The sequence below is a fragment of the Oryctolagus cuniculus genome, chromosome 9 (assembly GCF_051225735.1).
Source record: "Oryctolagus cuniculus isolate XC-2025 breed Fujian yellow rabbit chromosome 9, ASM5122573v1, whole genome shotgun sequence".
Classification (NCBI taxonomy): Eukaryota; Metazoa; Chordata; class Mammalia; order Lagomorpha; family Leporidae; genus Oryctolagus; species Oryctolagus cuniculus.
In genome coordinates this window covers 30,627,325-30,644,097 of record NC_142875.1, presented here as the reverse complement: position 1 = coordinate 30,644,097, position 16,773 = coordinate 30,627,325, and the positions used below count along the sequence as shown (strand labels likewise).

The window sequence follows — 16,773 nt, the reverse complement described above, 5'->3', positions numbered from 1 at the left end:
GTATGTTTCTAACTCTACCATTTGGGGCAAGTCAGCTTGGGGCAAGTGTATCTTTTACACAAGCAACAAGGTAATATCAATATTATAATATATTATATTAAAGAAATTGATGTGCATAAACATGTAAAATAATTAGTTTTATCTTTTTAAATAAAATTAAATGTACAAAATTTTATATAATGAATGTGTAATTAATAGCCTATTTTAACCCCATTCATTTATATTGAATTTGTACTTTCATGAAATTGAAATACCACATTCTTAATTATAATCAAAATATCAGATACATGTTGTAAATTATATAATTAAACAGATGATGAGATTAGGGAATAATTATCCTGATTGTAGAACATTATTTGCATAATAAAAATGTGTAGGAAATATGTAAAAATTTTAGTAAATAGAAATTTATGATAGCAATTAATGTACTACATGTTGATATAATTTAAATTTAAAATCTGCTTCCTGTTCATAAAAAATAGTGCCAACCTTTCAGGATACAATAGCCTAATTTGTGACAGATCCTTACTCACACAAAAAACTAATATGAGTTTTAAAAGTATGTAGCAGTTTGAAAGCAACAGAAAACCATGAAATTAGCTGAGATTGAAGGGTCAAAGATTTCTAAGAGAAGAAAATAGCATTGTGGTGAAACTGACAATTTTCTCTATTCTTACCTCAAGACATTTGCTGATAAGTACCAGGGAAAAAAGGCTGAATTCCTAGCAGAATAATCAGTAATGTCTGCAGCTATCAGAGATTCTGGAGGTTTACAGAGGGGGTGGGAGGGAAATTGGATTTCATGGCAGCCAGGCTTGAAGGGCTAAATTCCTAGTGAGAAATGAAGCTGATATTCAACAATGCTTTTGCCCTTGATGCGTTTCCAGATTCCCAGGCTGTACTGTATAACTAGAATGCTGCAGCTGCAAAAATCTGTATAATTCAATGAAGTTTACAGAATTCCTGCTTCTGAAGACATAAAAATTATAATTTAGAGACTAGTAAGAAAGTAGGTTATAGTTCAAAACTACTATCAATTAAATCTTATATGCTCTAAGAAGTCATAGAGTTAAGAGCAAACAGGAGGGGCCGGCGCCATGGCTCACTTGGTTAATCCTCTGCCTGAGGCACTGGCATCCCATATGGGCACCGAGTTCTAGTCCCGGTTGCTCCTCTTCCAGTCCAGCTGTCTGCTGTGGTCCGGGAAGGCAGTGGAGGATGGCCCAAGTGCTTGGGTCCTGCACCCCATGGGAGACCAGGAAGAGGCACTTGGCTCCTGGCTTCAGATCAGCGCAGACATTTGGGGAGTGAACCAACAGAGGGAAGACCTTTCTCTCTTCTCTCTGTCAATAACTCTACCTGTCCCCCCCCCCCCAAAAAAAAAAAAAAAAAAAGCAAACAGGGAAGAGGAGAAGAAATGCTGACTAGTATTGAAAGGTACACTGCCCCTCATTTAATGACCTATCTTATGACTGAATAAAATGTCCATTAGTCAAGATGCTATTATACATAGTCTATACATTTTTATACAGAATTTAAACTATTGACTCTAGTAATTAATAGGCTGGCTGATAAAGCAGACCAAATAAAAACAATAACAATTGAAATTAATTCTTAAATCTATTTATCCATACATGTATATATGATATATCCTGAATTCATCATATGTGGATTAAAATTAATTGATTATTGAATGTGATTAATATATTTAGGAAAACAGTTTAATGTGGAATTTCACCAAGGAATTAAAAACATAGAGAGAATATTATTGGAATACTTGCAGTGAAATGTATAATAACTAGTCTGAACATCAAAATAATAAAATTGCCAATTACTTGGGCAAAGTTGAAGAGCTCATTAACTTTTCAAATTTGCACAATTGTCCTGCGAGATACATGACTGCAACCGCCAGGATCTCTGGCTCCCACTGCAGGGACAGGTGGTATAGAGACTGTCATTTACAAATGTCCATGCCACTTGAACCAACTTCTAAATTCTGTTTTTATCACCTTTGAGCTTCTTTGCATATCTGAGTAGGAAACAAAAAAAAAAGATGATCCAAGATGGCCACACTTGGCAAGGAAAGAGGTAGCTAAGGGGCTTGCCTGAAGTGAGGAGAGTCTAACATTTTTCAGAGAAATGTTTTGGAAAGAACAAGCATACTTAAATAAATGAAGGAGAATAGAGAAAATTCAGGCCTTTTAGTAACTTCAGCAAGGCTGAAAGACACAAAAACTTGTTGGTACTGTGGGATACAAAGACTTGACTCACAAACCCTCCCAACTCAAAGGACTTGATCCAGTCACTGAGGTCTGGTACAAACAAGAAGGGGCACGGTTCATCTCAGAGGCAGGCACTAGACTGGGGCTACACTATGATAATAGCCTGGCAACTGGAATAATTTATTTCCATCATTTCTATATGTTTCATTTCTTCAAGGAATTCCCAAGATATGTGACCGGAGCTTGTTGTCTACTTCTGGCTGGAAAAGTGGAAGAAACACACACACACACACACACACACACACACAAAGTAAAGATACCATCAAAACATCTCATAGTTTATTAAATAATGTCCAATTTGGCCAGTTTGGAGATGACCCAAAGGAAGAAATAATAGCCCTGGAGAGAATCGTACCGTAGACCATAAAGTCTGACTTACAAGTAGAACATCTGTAGTTCCTACTGAAATATGCAAAGCAACTCAAAGATGATAAAACAGAATTCAGATGTTGGTTCAAGTGGCATGGACATTTGTGAATGACGGTCTCTGCACCACCAGAGAACGTGGCGGTCGCAATGACGTATCTCACAGGATGTTTCTGCAAATCTGAAATACTAGAGTGGACTTCCAAACCCATGTATTAGGAGTTGTTTTAGAAGACATCTACTACCAGATCGTGGACCTTTACTCCCAAGGAGAACAACATGCCTCATCACACACCCATGGCCCCCCATCAGCTGCAACAGCCCCCGTCTCTGCAGCACACAACGCAAGTGACACAAGTACAACAGTCATAACTCTCTCAAGGCTCTGAGCCATGGCAGCCACAGCAGAGGGACGCCCAGCAGTCAGCTGGCAGCTGCAGCAGACACAGCAGCCCAGGAAGCGGCTCCACAGCCCAGTCCTCCCAGAAATAAGCCGTGGCTGTTTCTCCAATGGAGAGACCAGAGCAGCAGATCCACCGCCATCTACGATCTCGAAATTGAGACTACTCACCTGCCATTGACTCCAGCCCACCCACCTCCAGATCGAAAGCCGCCTCTTGGACTCTTGTTAGGCAAAGCTGAGCCATCAGGCCCTGTGAACTCCAGATTCCTCCGCTGGGACACGCGGCCCCTGTGCACCAGCCACCACCACTGCCACACCGGTCCCCGGCCCCACCTCCTTGCAGCTTCATGAGACGTCCACCACCAGCTACATGTCTGGAGAAGGCTACCCGAGCCTGCCGTCCATGAAGAAGACGGAGGGCCCCTCCTACAGCGCCCAGCTCCCTGCCTACGGCCCGCCTGCTCACCGCCCTATCACTCTTATGTCTAACCCTCGAACCCCCCGCCACCACCTGCACCTCCTCTCCCAGCCTAATCCCACCATCCGCCATTCCTCCTCTCAATCCTGGCTACCCCCCACTTCCACCACCTACAACCCCAAATTCCCACCCCCACCCCCACGCTGGCTCCCCTCACCCTCCTCCAGGTTTGGGCCTGCCATGGCCAGGTACCCACCTCCCACTGTCCCCTGGAAGGCAGCCGCCAGGGCCTTCACCCAAGCCTCCGCTCCCCATGCCTCCTGTCAGGGGGCTAGGGCGATTGGCCTGGATGAGACGACATGACACCTTTTTTCTTTTGTTTTTACCCAGTTGTTCCAGTCAACGTGACGATTAGTTTAAGTGGGTAAGCAGCAGCGTGCCCTGTGTAATCGGAGACAGTTGCAATCCAGAGAGGAAGAACCCCCCATGAAACCGGGGTGGTCTAGTGCTTGAAACAGGGATGGCGGCTTCAGCATGGCCTGGGCAGCACCTGCGGCGGCCTGACTTCAGGGGTTCCAGCGGGCATCCTGAGTCCTGCCTGCACTGGACTACTTTTTCTTTTTTTTTTTTTTTTCTTTCTTTTTTATTTATTTATTTTTTTTTTGACAGGCAGAGTTAGTGTGAGAGAGAAAAGGCTTCCCTCTGTTGGTTCACTCCCCAAATGGCTGCGCCAATCCGAAGCCAGGAGCCAGGTGCTTCCTCCTGGTCTCCCATGCGGGTGCAGGGCCCAAGTACTTGGGTCATCCTCCACTGCCTTCCCGGGCCACAGCAGAGAGATGGACTGGAAGAGGAGCAACCAGGACAGAATCCGGCGCCCCAACCAGGACTAGAACCTGTGCCGCAGGCAGAGGATTAGCCAAGAGAACCACGGCGCTGGCCGCACTGGGCTACTTTCTACCAAGGAGAATGTTCACCAGCCATACTGGCTCAATAAATAGTTTCAGTAAGGAGTGAATTTTCATCGATAAATCAGTGCCTATTTTTCCTGGAAACTCAGTTCTTAGTCTAGTTCCATCTGAGGTGAAGCTGTTTTCTTCATGTTCATTCAGTGACACTCCCCCATGACACCCAAAAGATGAACCACTCTGATTTATAGATGCCAGCATCCTTTGTATTCAGATTATACTGAGGGGTTTACCTTGTTGGATACTTTTTTTTTTTTCTTCAAGGAGTATAGAGAAACATACTTGGAAAGTAATGTGTGTTTGCATACACTTGCAGATTCCTGTACACATTGATTTTTTTTTTAAGTGTGAATATAACACACCGTGAATTTCATCTTGTTTCCAATGAGACTCCTTCACTCAATTGTCCAAATAAAATCAGTTCTGAAACCAAAAAAAAAAAAAAAAGGAATAAGAACTAAAAATGATGAAAATACAGATAAAGGGTCTGGTATTGCGGCATAGCAGGTTAAGGCACCATCAGTGATGTGAGAGGAATTTCCCAGCTCCTGGTTTGGCCTGGATCAAACCCAGCCACTTGAGGAATGAGCCAGTGGATGGAAGATCTATCTCCCTCTCCATTGCTCCTTATCACTCTGCCTTTCAAATAAATAAATCTTAAAAAAAAGAAGTCATAATCACAATAAACATACTCATCATGACAATGAAAAACATGCACATAAAAGGAAAGTGAGAGAGAATATTCAGGAGCTATCTCTTGAGGGAGCTGAAGTGTAGAAAGAGATAAAGAAGAGGTTGTTACCCTTTTCTTAATTTGCCCTGCTTCATATATTTGCAAGGAAGTTTCTTGACATAATAGCTTTGGCTTGTTGGAAGAAATGTTTTCTATTTATTCCACTTGTATAGTGATTCTCAATGGAAATAAAGTGCATACTTATTAAAATGGTTAGCTTATTTCAGTTTCATAGGCAATTTTTTATTTTGAATATTAGAATCAGAAAATTAGGAAATGTGAAACCAGCTTATGCAATATATTGCTAAATTCTAACTTTTGTCGATTGTCTGAAGGCCAAAAGGATTTAGAAAATATGCAATGTATGCATAATGGAGAAAAATTAATGATCTGAATCTTCGATATATAAGATCTGAATAACGCTTAAAGAAATGATAATTAGGTAGCTTGAGAGAAAACTGCTGGCAGGTGACCTAATAACTTGTCATCTATATAAAAAGGGTCATTATATTTTAAAAAATGAATCCTTATTGAATCAAGAGCCAAAGCTGCTGTATTTAATTATGGTAAGATAGATGTAGGTTTCACTGAACGAAACCATTTTGCATTTGGAATAATTACTATTAAATAGGTAGCAAAACAGTCATTGCAAGTACATCAAGAGAAATGATACAGAATGTTCAGGAAAATTAAAAGTATGTAGTTTAGAAACTGGCCATGTAAAATCTATTATCATGAAATGAATGGCTACATTTTATGAACAAATCTGATCTCCAAGTTGTGTAAGTTATACTAAATTATTTACAGGTGAGCTAATAAGAACAGTTTATACTTAAATGTATATTTATCTGAATTATCAAATAAAACCAAGCAATATCTGTAGGATAATATTAGAGAAAGTTTATAAGTTAAACAATCTCATTTCTGAGAATTTTTGTTCTAGATTAAAATCGCAAAATGTGAAAGTACCTAAGTTATGCTGTCATACAATATATTTGTTGTAGCACTATTTACACTCACAAAAAAGTTGCAAAAAATGAATGCTTATCTTTAGATCTTATGAAATAATTCTATATACAAATCAATATATATCACTCATTTAAAATAATAAATTTAAATTTGAATTGTCTTTGACAAAAGCAAATGCAAAAATGTGCACATATCAGAACTACATGCTAGTAAAAATATTCTAATGATGCATATTAATATGTACACAAATAAGTTTGCAAATAATTATGACAACAGAGAATACATACAGGTTGTTAGTTGTCAATGTGAATTGGTGGAATTAATAATGAGGAAAAATGCAGAGTAAGAAGAAAGAGCAAACATCATTTTAAGAAAGACAAAATTATATGAAGTTTACCAAAAACAAGAGCCTTATTACCCTGATGTATTATTTAAAATGTGTACGTTTTAAAAATAAAATCTCAAAGGAGCTTATGACATACTATCTCCCTCAAATTCCTAACTTTCCATATGCTTATGAAACAGAAACGCAGTTCTGAATTATTTTGGGGGACATGGAGCCCAGAGTCACGGGACGCTGAGAGTGGGGCACAAGAAGAGCTTCCGATGATCATGGTAAATCATCTTACTACACGAACTCAGATGTTCCATTTTCATGTATTCAGTAAGTGAATTATTAGTGACAGTGTACACTTGTTAGTGAAAGTATGCACGTGTTCCTGTGGGAAATTCATTCATTATTATTTTCAGTGGCTGATTGATGGGGTTTTTCTTCTCAAGGACTATTTAAGAATATAAGAAACTGAACACACCTGCAAAACAGAAGTAATCATTTCAAATTATCAGGTACTGCCAATAATTCCACAGTCTACCTTACATATTGAGATTAGGAAATGCGATTAAAGCATAAAAATCGTTCCTTTCTGGCTGCAGTCCATCATCTCTATGTGCAGCACATCCTGGCATTTCTAGCACTGTTCGTTCAGCGAATTATTTTGCTAGCAGGGAGAGAGTCAGAATCTTTCTCACTGGGCTACGCATGCTCGTCTGGGGATTTAACCTAACAGCACTTCTGTACTTCAGCATGGAATTTAATCTGCCAAAGAAACAAAGACAGGAAGTGAAGCTGATTTTGTGAAACTTTTGATTTCCAAACAATAAGAAAAGTATTCACTGGGCCCAGGGATACATATATCTGCAACATAAGGTGAAAATAAAAATGCAACAAAAATTAATATATTAATACATCTGGGGTTGGGCGTTTTGGTGCAGCTCCTTAGACTGCTCTGAGGATCACATTCTGTATATTTTCATCTATATATTATTTTTACTGAGTTGTCTGTTTAGTTATTTAGGCAATTTTAATTGGATTTTTTCGTATTGTTGAGTTCTTTTTATATTTTGGATAACAGACTTGTATCCCATGGATATCATGTAATCATTTTATTCTAAATGTGACTTATCTATTGATTTTATTAACTATGTCTTTTGCAGTGCACAAGTTTTTAATTTAATAATGACTATTTTTCTTTAATAAATCATTTTTAGATGACTAAAAACACTGTAATACCCACAGTCATCTCAATATTCTTTGATGTTTTGTTTAGATATTTTTATGACTTTATGTTTTATATAAATCCATAATTCATTTTGTCCAATTTTATAAAAGGCATAAAACTTCTTTTTAGATCCCTTATTTTTTATGCATAATCATTCTAGCACCACTTATGACACAGAAATTACTTTGTAAATTGAATTATTTTTACTCTTTTCTAAAAGTCAGTTCACTAGATTAGTATGGGTTTGTTGTATTCCATTGATCCATACATGCTACTTCATCTACATCAAACTCTTACTATTGTACCTTTTAAGCAATTTTTGAAATGAAAAATGAAATGTGAATATTTCAAATTAGTTGTTCTTTCACCCTTCCAAGATAGTGGCAAATAGTCGTTGGGATTTTGATAAATATCATGTTAAATATTAGATCATTATAAAGGAATTGTAAACATAACAACTTACAACCTGGGATTTTTCTCCCCATTTTTCATATTTCCTTGATTGTTTTTTACCTCTGAGTATTATGTAAGAATTATGTTTATTAAATTTTTATCCTGTGTCTTTGTTAAACACATTTACTAATTCTAGGAAGGTTTTGCTTTATTTTTTTTGGAAATTCTACTTGAAAAGTATATTATCTGTAAATAAAGATAATTTATTTCTGTCTTTTCTTCCATCAGTATATCTTGTGTTTCTGTCTTGGCTCATTACAATAATTAATAATTCTATCATGGCATTATATAGGAGTGGTAAGACAACAAGTATATTCATATCTTGTCCCAGATCTTAGAGTGAAAACATCTGGTTGCTTACATAGGATTTTTGAAGATGTTGTTTTCCAAGGTTGAAAACTTTTCCTCTGTTACTATTTTTGAGCATGTTTTACTATGAATTTGTGCCAGATTTTTTTTCAAATGCTAGGTAGTATCAGTGGATAGGATCTCTCTCTCTCTCTCCAGCCCCGTAGTCTGAAGATAGTGCATTACAGTGACTGATTTTACCTGGTTTTATGTTTGTGGCAATGGTGGTCTCACAGAATGGCTAAAAATAATTTCCCCTGCTTCCATTTTCTCAATAAGAAAACTGCAACATCTTTCAGTATTCAATAAATTCATTAGTGAAACATGGGTTTGATACTTTCTAGAAAAATATTAATTAAAAATTTGGTTTCTTTATTTGATATAGACTTGCTTCAAATGATCAATTCATCATATGAATTTAGTTGTATACATCTTTTGATTAATTTTGGTTCATTATAAACTTTGTTTTTAAATTTGTGAGCAATGATTTTCAAAACCCATGTAATGAGTGGTGATGGTGCTTTAGTCCTTTGTAAGACTGAGTATTCATGTTCTTTAATTTTGTATGGCTAGGCTGTCTATAGGTTTCTTTATTTTATTATTATTCTTTTCAAAAAATAACTTTGATGTCCTTGATTTTCTATTAATTTTTTAAAGATTTGTTTATGTGAAAGGCAGAATTATAATGTGAAGGAGACACAGAGAGAGAGAGGCAGAGATATCTTCCATCCACTGATTTACTCCCAAATGGTCAAAACAGCTAGAATTGAGCCAGGCCAAAGTCAAGAGCCAGTAGCTTCTTCAAAGTCTTCCACCTGGGTGCTGGGGCCCAAGCACTTGTTCCATCCTCTGCTGCTTTCCCAGGAACATTAGCAGGAAGCTGGATGGGAAGTGGAGCAGCCAGAACCTGAACTGGCACCCATATGGCTGGCATGGCTGTCAATGATTTTAACCCTCTGAGCCACAGCACCAGCCCATTGCTTTTATTCTTTTAATGTTAGGCTAATTACCATTGTTATTGTTCTATTTCACTTTGACTTGTAATTGCTGTCATCTCTCGAGATGATATTGGCACTTTTTTTTCTTCCTAATATATAGTTAATTCTATAAACTTCCCTCTCAGCTCTTGCTGCATCCTAAGTTGTATTTTCATTTTTATTTACTTCAAATTTTTAACTTTTCTTAAGAATTCTTCCTTGATCCACTGTTTATTTAGAAGTGTATTCCTGAATTTCTTCAAATACTCTGAATATTTTAAAGTTCCTTTTTGTTATTGGCATGCAGTTTAATTTCACTGGGCTTAGGGAACATCCTTTCAAGGATTTCAATTTTATATGTATTATTAAGTATCTATTGGTCTTCAGATTTTTTTGGAATTAAAGACTCTTCTTAATTATTTACTTTTAAAGATTATATTTATTTGAGAGGTAGAGTTACAGACACAGAGAAGGAGAGACAGAGAGAAAGGTCGTCTATCTGCTGATTCATTCCCCAAATGGCCACAACTGCTGGAGCTGGAAATCAGAATCTAGGAGCTTCTTCTTGGTCTCCCACGAGGCCAGGCAATAGCAGAGAGCAGGATTGGAAGAGGAGCAGCCAGGACTAGAACCAGTGCCCGAATGGGATTCAAGCGCTACAGGCCGAGGATTAGCCTACTATGCCACGGTGCTGCCCATGCTCCTTGTCTATTGACCCATCTATTGAGTTGACTTTAGCTCTGAGCCTGAGTATCTTAAGCAAACTATTTATGTAGTGTCACACATTACTTTTTCCTCCCAAAAATCTCTGCCTAGGAAACATGTCATGTTCTAAGCATTCTTTTCTTTTCTTTTTTTCCAGCAAAGTAGTAATAATATTCTGACATGCAATTTATGAAAAAGTTGCCTGATAAATCATTCAAATTCTTTATAGATAATAGCTTTTATATCTTCCTGGGATAAATTTACTAAGTCAAAGATAAATAAAAATAAGTCTTTCAAAATTATATTTGTTTTATGGCCTAGTATGTGGTCAATCCTAGAGTAGGTTCCATGTACTGTTGAGAAGAATGTAAATTCTTTATGTGTAGGATGAAAAGTTCTGTAGATATCTGTTATATCCACTTGGGCAATAGTGCCGTTTAAATCTACTGTATCCTTGTTGATCTTCTGTCTGGTTTCTCTGTCTGAGAGTGGAGTATTGAAGTCCCCCAGTACTATTGTATTGGGGGTCTAAGTCTCCATTTAAGTCCCTTAACAAATCTTTTAAATAAACCAGTGCCCTGTACTTAGGTGCATATACATTGATAATCGTTATATCTTCCTGTTGAATTGATCCCTTAATCATTATATAGTGTCCCTCTTTGTCTCTCTTAACAGTTTTTGTGGTAAAGTTTATTTTTTCTGATATTAAGATGACTACTCCCACTCTTTTTTCATTTCTGTTGGTATGGTATATATTTTTCAAGCCTTTCACTTTCAGTCTGTATGCATCTTTGTTGGAAAGATGTGTTTCTTGTAAGCAGCGAATAGATGGGTTTTGTTCCTTAACCCAATCAGCAAATCTGTGTCTTTTAACTGGACAGTTCAGGTCATTAACGTTCAGTGTGACTATTGATAAGTAGTAACTTTGCCCTGCCATTTGCCAAAGATATTTTCTAATATATGCTTTGAACTTTTTGTTATCTTTTGCTGTGAGGTTTCTTTCCTTTACCTTCTTTCATATTGATGACCATGTTTCTGTGTTTCTGTGTGTAACACATCTTTAAGCATCATTTGCAGGGCTGGATGAGTGGCAACCAATTCTTTCAATTTCTGTTTGCTATGAAAGGTCTTTATTTCACCTTCATTCACAACTGAGAGCTTTGCAGGATATAATATTCTGAGCTGGCAGTTTTTCTCTCTTAGTACCTGGGCTATGTCTTGCCATTCCCTTCTAGCCTGTAGGGTTTCTGATGAGAAGTCTGCTGAATAATTTGTGTATGCTGTGTTTTACATGTGAGATTTGATGCCACTGAAAATTATCATTTTTAAGAACAACTGAGTCTTCAGAATCAATGCACACTATTTTCCATTTCTTATTTTGGTTTCACTCGTCACAGTAATTCTCTCAAAATTTGAACTGAATCATCAGATGTCTATCTGCTGGTTCATTCCTCAAATGACCACAACTGCTGGAGCTGGATTTTGATTTTGTGTTTCAATTTTCATTTGCATAGAAAGCTTTAAATATTCAACTTTCCAACTTCAACCTAATCCTAGTATATGGCATAATTATTACATTTTGTGGTAATATTTGAAAGGTATTTAAGTATCTCCTTTTGTGAGAAGTTTTACCTGCAATTTATACGTAGAAACTCACACTTTGTTACCCATTGTGAGACCATGGTTCTTCTCTTAGTCTACCTCCTGTGGTTCCAATCACTTTTGTGGGCTTCATTCACCTTCACACAGTATATAGTGTGGGGAACCGCAGGCTGGCCACCTGTGGGGACTTCCTCACTTTGCTGTTTGCATGGCCTGTTGTAACAACTTGTGCAAAACAAGTTAAGGAAGTGCTGGCTGCTGTGAAAAACAAGTCAAGGAGGTGCTAACCACAGGTTGTCCTGAAGACACACAAACAACCCTGATGGAGCAAGATGAACTTTCATCCTGAGGCACTATGTGCCCTTCAACTTGATTGGACTGTGCCTGCATGGACTGCATGTGAACAGACTTGCCATTGGCTGGGAGTGTCCTGCTAGGGGAACCTTGGGTATATAAGGGGGATAGTATTGTGCAGAGCGGGGGCTTGGCTTCTTTTCTTTCGCCTTGCATCTGGATGAATAAAGTTCCATGAGAACCGAGTAAGCAGAGATGGTGTCTTTACTATGCTGGACTCTCGCTGGTGAGCGTCCGGCAATATAGTACAAAATTCTTTTAATTTTAAGAAAAATCTCTTTTATAACTTGAGAAAAATATATTGTTTTTTTTTCTGCATTGTGCATTTCTTGAAAAAAGTATTTCATAAGATTATCTCTTCTCTTATTTTAGAGACAACCAATCACATCCAAACCATGTACATTTACTGCCACTTCTGTGAATAGCTGCAAGTGAGTTCACTTTTTGCAATCTGCCTGTAATCTTGAGAAAATATGCCTAGTAGTTCCTTATAAAATATATGGGTATTTACAACCTATTGTTCACAGCCTTGAAGTTTTTCAGGACTCATATGTATGTGTATAATACTGGGATCAGGAGACAGGTGTTCTGAAATATATCAATATGAGAATATCATGGTCTTACATTCCAATCTTCTTGTGGAAGTTTGCTATTTGAGGCATTTAATAAATTGATTACTTTTTTAATAAAATATAGAATCATAACATTAACCACACAGGTATCTATGATCATTTCTATGTTAATTGTTGACAATTTTTCACACTAGAAACTGGTTGGTACTCAATTAATTTTAGTTTCCCAATCTATCTGCTGGGTAGATGTGGTAGCCTAGAGGGTGATGGGATATGTGTTTACAGGCAGACTTCAGTCTTAGTAACCTATTTAGAAGTTACTGGAAATGGGTCAGGCATTTGACCTAGTGGTTAACACACCTGTGTCCTATATTGTAGTGCCTCTTTTCAAAACCCTTCTCTCCTAATTCCAGTTTCCTACTCATAGAAACCTTGGGAAGCAACAGTTATGAGCCAAGTATTTGGGTTCCTGACAGTCACTTGGGTTGCCAGGGCTACATTCTTTGCTATTGGCTTTTTTCCATATCAATTATCTGTACTTGGAGAGTAAACCAAGTGATGGAAGTTTCTCCTCTCTTATAAATAAGTAATTTAAATAGAAAGAAATTACCAAAGAGAGGTGCTAAAAGTATTATCCAAATATTTTAGGAGGAGGAGAAAAAGGTGAGAGAGATTTTAAAGAACTGTCAGAGACCAACAATTACAATTTTCTAATTTTACACATTTTGATTTCTTTTCATTAAAACTTTCACTAATCCTTCACCATCATTTCCATTCACTTTTACCCACTTCCTTTGCACTTTTCCTTTTTTTGTACCAATTAATTTAAGTTTAATATGCTGATATAACTAGAATTCAAAAAAATAAATGGAGCTACTATGAGTAATTTACTGTATTATAAACCATTCTTGGAATTTCCAATCAAATTCCCTTTTTAGTGTTTTAGTAAAGAACACGATTTCCTTATTCACAATATATTATAAATGCCAAAGTAAAAATAAAACACACATCCATAAACACTGAGAAATCTAAATAGGTAAAGAGTTTTCAGGTGATAAAACATTCAAAGGAATGGCAATATTTTTAAAGGGACCAATGAAAAATGAATAGGAATCAATCATATTAGAGTAAAAAGGAATGGTTAGCATAATCTGTGACATATAAACTGTATTTAAAATATTAGAAATGGAAATTGATTTGAGAATATATCTCAAAAGAGCATATTTTATATATTTATGTCTTCCAAATCAGGAGGTTCTGAGATGCATCAGAGACAAGAAATTACATAGCAACAATCACAAAGAGGTCCACTGGGTAGAGCACAATCCTTTTAAGACATTGTGGGGTGCTTAAACTTGATGGGGGTTTCTGAATGAGCTGTGAATTGTACTCTACAAGAAACAAGAATTAGACACATTGGACTGGGAATACACTACCTTGCTAACACTCATGTTCATTTTGCTTTAGATCACTTCTACTAGTTCTAGTCTCATTGAAATATATAAATATTACTATGGAACCAAAGGTAAAACCATATTCTACAGATTTCCACAGCCCTCCATGATGGAAATTCAGGAAGCTTGATTCATGTATATTATTTGCTGCCTTATAACTGCTGCTATCTTTTAGTTCACAATTCTATTTAGTCCAAGCCTGGTACATCATGGAATGCAGGAGGTATATTTGCACTGCCATAACATTCTATTTAGTAGTTTGATTCCCCAAAAAATCACCCAAGTTTTACAAGTACAGCCTTATTTTTAATAATGATATTAATATTACTAGGTCAGTTAAGTAATTTTGCTTTACAGCAATGATTATTAACTTCAAAACTGAAGTTCATTAATATGTGCATAAGGGACCTGGCATTTTAGAGCTGTGGGTAAGACTGCAACCATATCAGAACACCTTTTCTAGTCCTGGCTAACCCACTTCCAATACAACTTCCTGGTAATGTACCTGGGTAGTCAGTGGAACATATGGGAGACCCATGGAATTCTTGGCTCTTAGCTTCAAGTTGGTCCTGCTTCAGCTGTTGCAGCGGTTTTGGTAGTGAGTCCAGACTCCACGTCTAGCATTGCATGAAAGACCAAGGTCCTGAGGGAAAATCCCTCAGTCTTTTCTAAAAAAGACTGAGAGAGGTTTTGATCAAATATCCCTCCATATCTTCAGCCTCTGTGGAGTTACTTGCAATCTTAGAGATAAGTTTATTACTCGGTCTCTCTCAGACATTAGGTCAAAGCCTCAAAAACAGTCTAGTTTATTGGGTCTTAGTATTTGAAAACCTCCTGAATGTCACCATTTCAGTCTTTTACAATCAGGTCTAGGAAGAGATCCAATAATGGACGAGACGGGATTAAATAAAAGGTTGCAATTCTGGTAGTGGTGCTACAACGACACTGACCTGGGGATTTTTGTCTCAAAAGTGCCATGGTTGTGGTCAGAAGATACATTTCAAGATTCATATTAGAAAAACTTGTGGAGAAAGCTATATGTATGGGAATTCTTAATGGGAAGGTTAAGAAAGATATAGTCACAGCCATTTTCTATGTATAGTGGGAATAACTGGAGGGTTGACTGCTCCTGGAGACCAAGGATTCTGGGGTCACACTTCACTCCTTATTTACCTCAACAAGACTGAAGAGGTCCAGTGTTTCGCCTATGGGCTTATACCATGTAGTACATCAGCAGTCAGGAGCCCAGGGTAGTCCTAGCTGTGAAAGGATACCAATTTCCTGTTGGATACTGGAGCTTCCTTTTCCATTCTCTTAAATCTGGGCGTCCTTTCTTCCCTCAACATGACTCTGAGAGGTATCTCAGGAAAACTGCTGATTATATATTTTACCTAACTCCTAATATGTAACTGGGATATCAAAAGCAAAAACTAAAGTACCTTTGGTTTAAAAATCAGTAAGAAATGCTTTTCTCTTATTTCAAGGGTATTGAAGAATTATTTCAGGATATGAATTGAAAACAAAAAAAAACATAGATAGAAAAAATTTATAGAGGAAACTGTAAGTTTGAAAATGTATTTTTAAAAAGAATAAAATGGAGGAAAGATAAAAATGGAGGAAAAATATGTTGTAGAAAGTTTATGATCTCCTTATTTTCTACCTCTTTGTTTCCTGATGCATTTAACTCTCCTAAGTAATATGAGCATATACTGTTCTAATGTGTTGGGTCTTAATGAGTCAGCATTTTATGCCTATTTTAAAATACTTTAATTCTAGTTATATCTGGCTCACAACTTTTTTTAAAAAATACTCAGATTAAAATAATTAATATTTTTGCTTTGACCAAGTGGTTTAAACATTTGGAAATAGAATGATGCCAAATTTACAATGGGCTTACATACTATGGTCCGTCAATATTAATGGGACACAGTTTCAGAACTGACCTATCCTCCATGACTTAGAAATATCTCTGCAGCTGTAACTAGATAAAGAAAAAGCAAAAGGATAAAAGAGGAGTTTGTCCTACCCAAGTCATGCTGCTTTCCCTTGTCTGGAAAATCATCCCTCAGCCTTAAACTTAAAAAACATTAGAAGGAACCCACTACAGGAGACAGCAGGACCAAACAGCCATAAGAGGCATGGCATGGTCATTCTTTTTTAAATGTCAACTCACACTGCCAATCACAAACAGCCACTGATCTGGTCATAGGCAGAGCAGCTTCTGCTGCTGTTGCTCTTATCCCTGAGGAGGATTCACATATGATGAGGTGATCCTTAAAACCTGACCCGGTCACTAGAATGGACATTATAAAATACTGGAGATATCCTTAAAGGGCTCCCTCAGTCACCAGACTCCTTGGAGGAAGTGGTCATGGAAAATTGCCTTGGACAACCTGACATCAGAGCATAGAAGAGCACGCATTCTAATTAATAAAATCTGCTGCACTTATTAAAGCAACTCAGGACAGGTTGAGATGAATATCAGAGATATCAGTAAATAGACCATCTGGCTACATAATCTTAACAAAATGTAAAAAACATCTCCTGACCCCTGTATTGCCTATACTTTCTTGGACATTTCCCCTCCTTAGACCACTTGCAGTCATCTTCATA

The 16,773-nt window shown here is 37.1% G+C and overlaps 1 pseudogene; it reads left to right on the top strand.

Annotated features, from left to right (window-relative positions):
- The first annotated feature begins 2,171 nt into the window (after nt 1-2,171).
- On the top strand, nt 2,172-3,884 carry LOC100345846 (cyclin-K pseudogene; annotated as a pseudogene).
- Nucleotides 3,885-16,773: the final 12,889 nt, after the last annotated feature.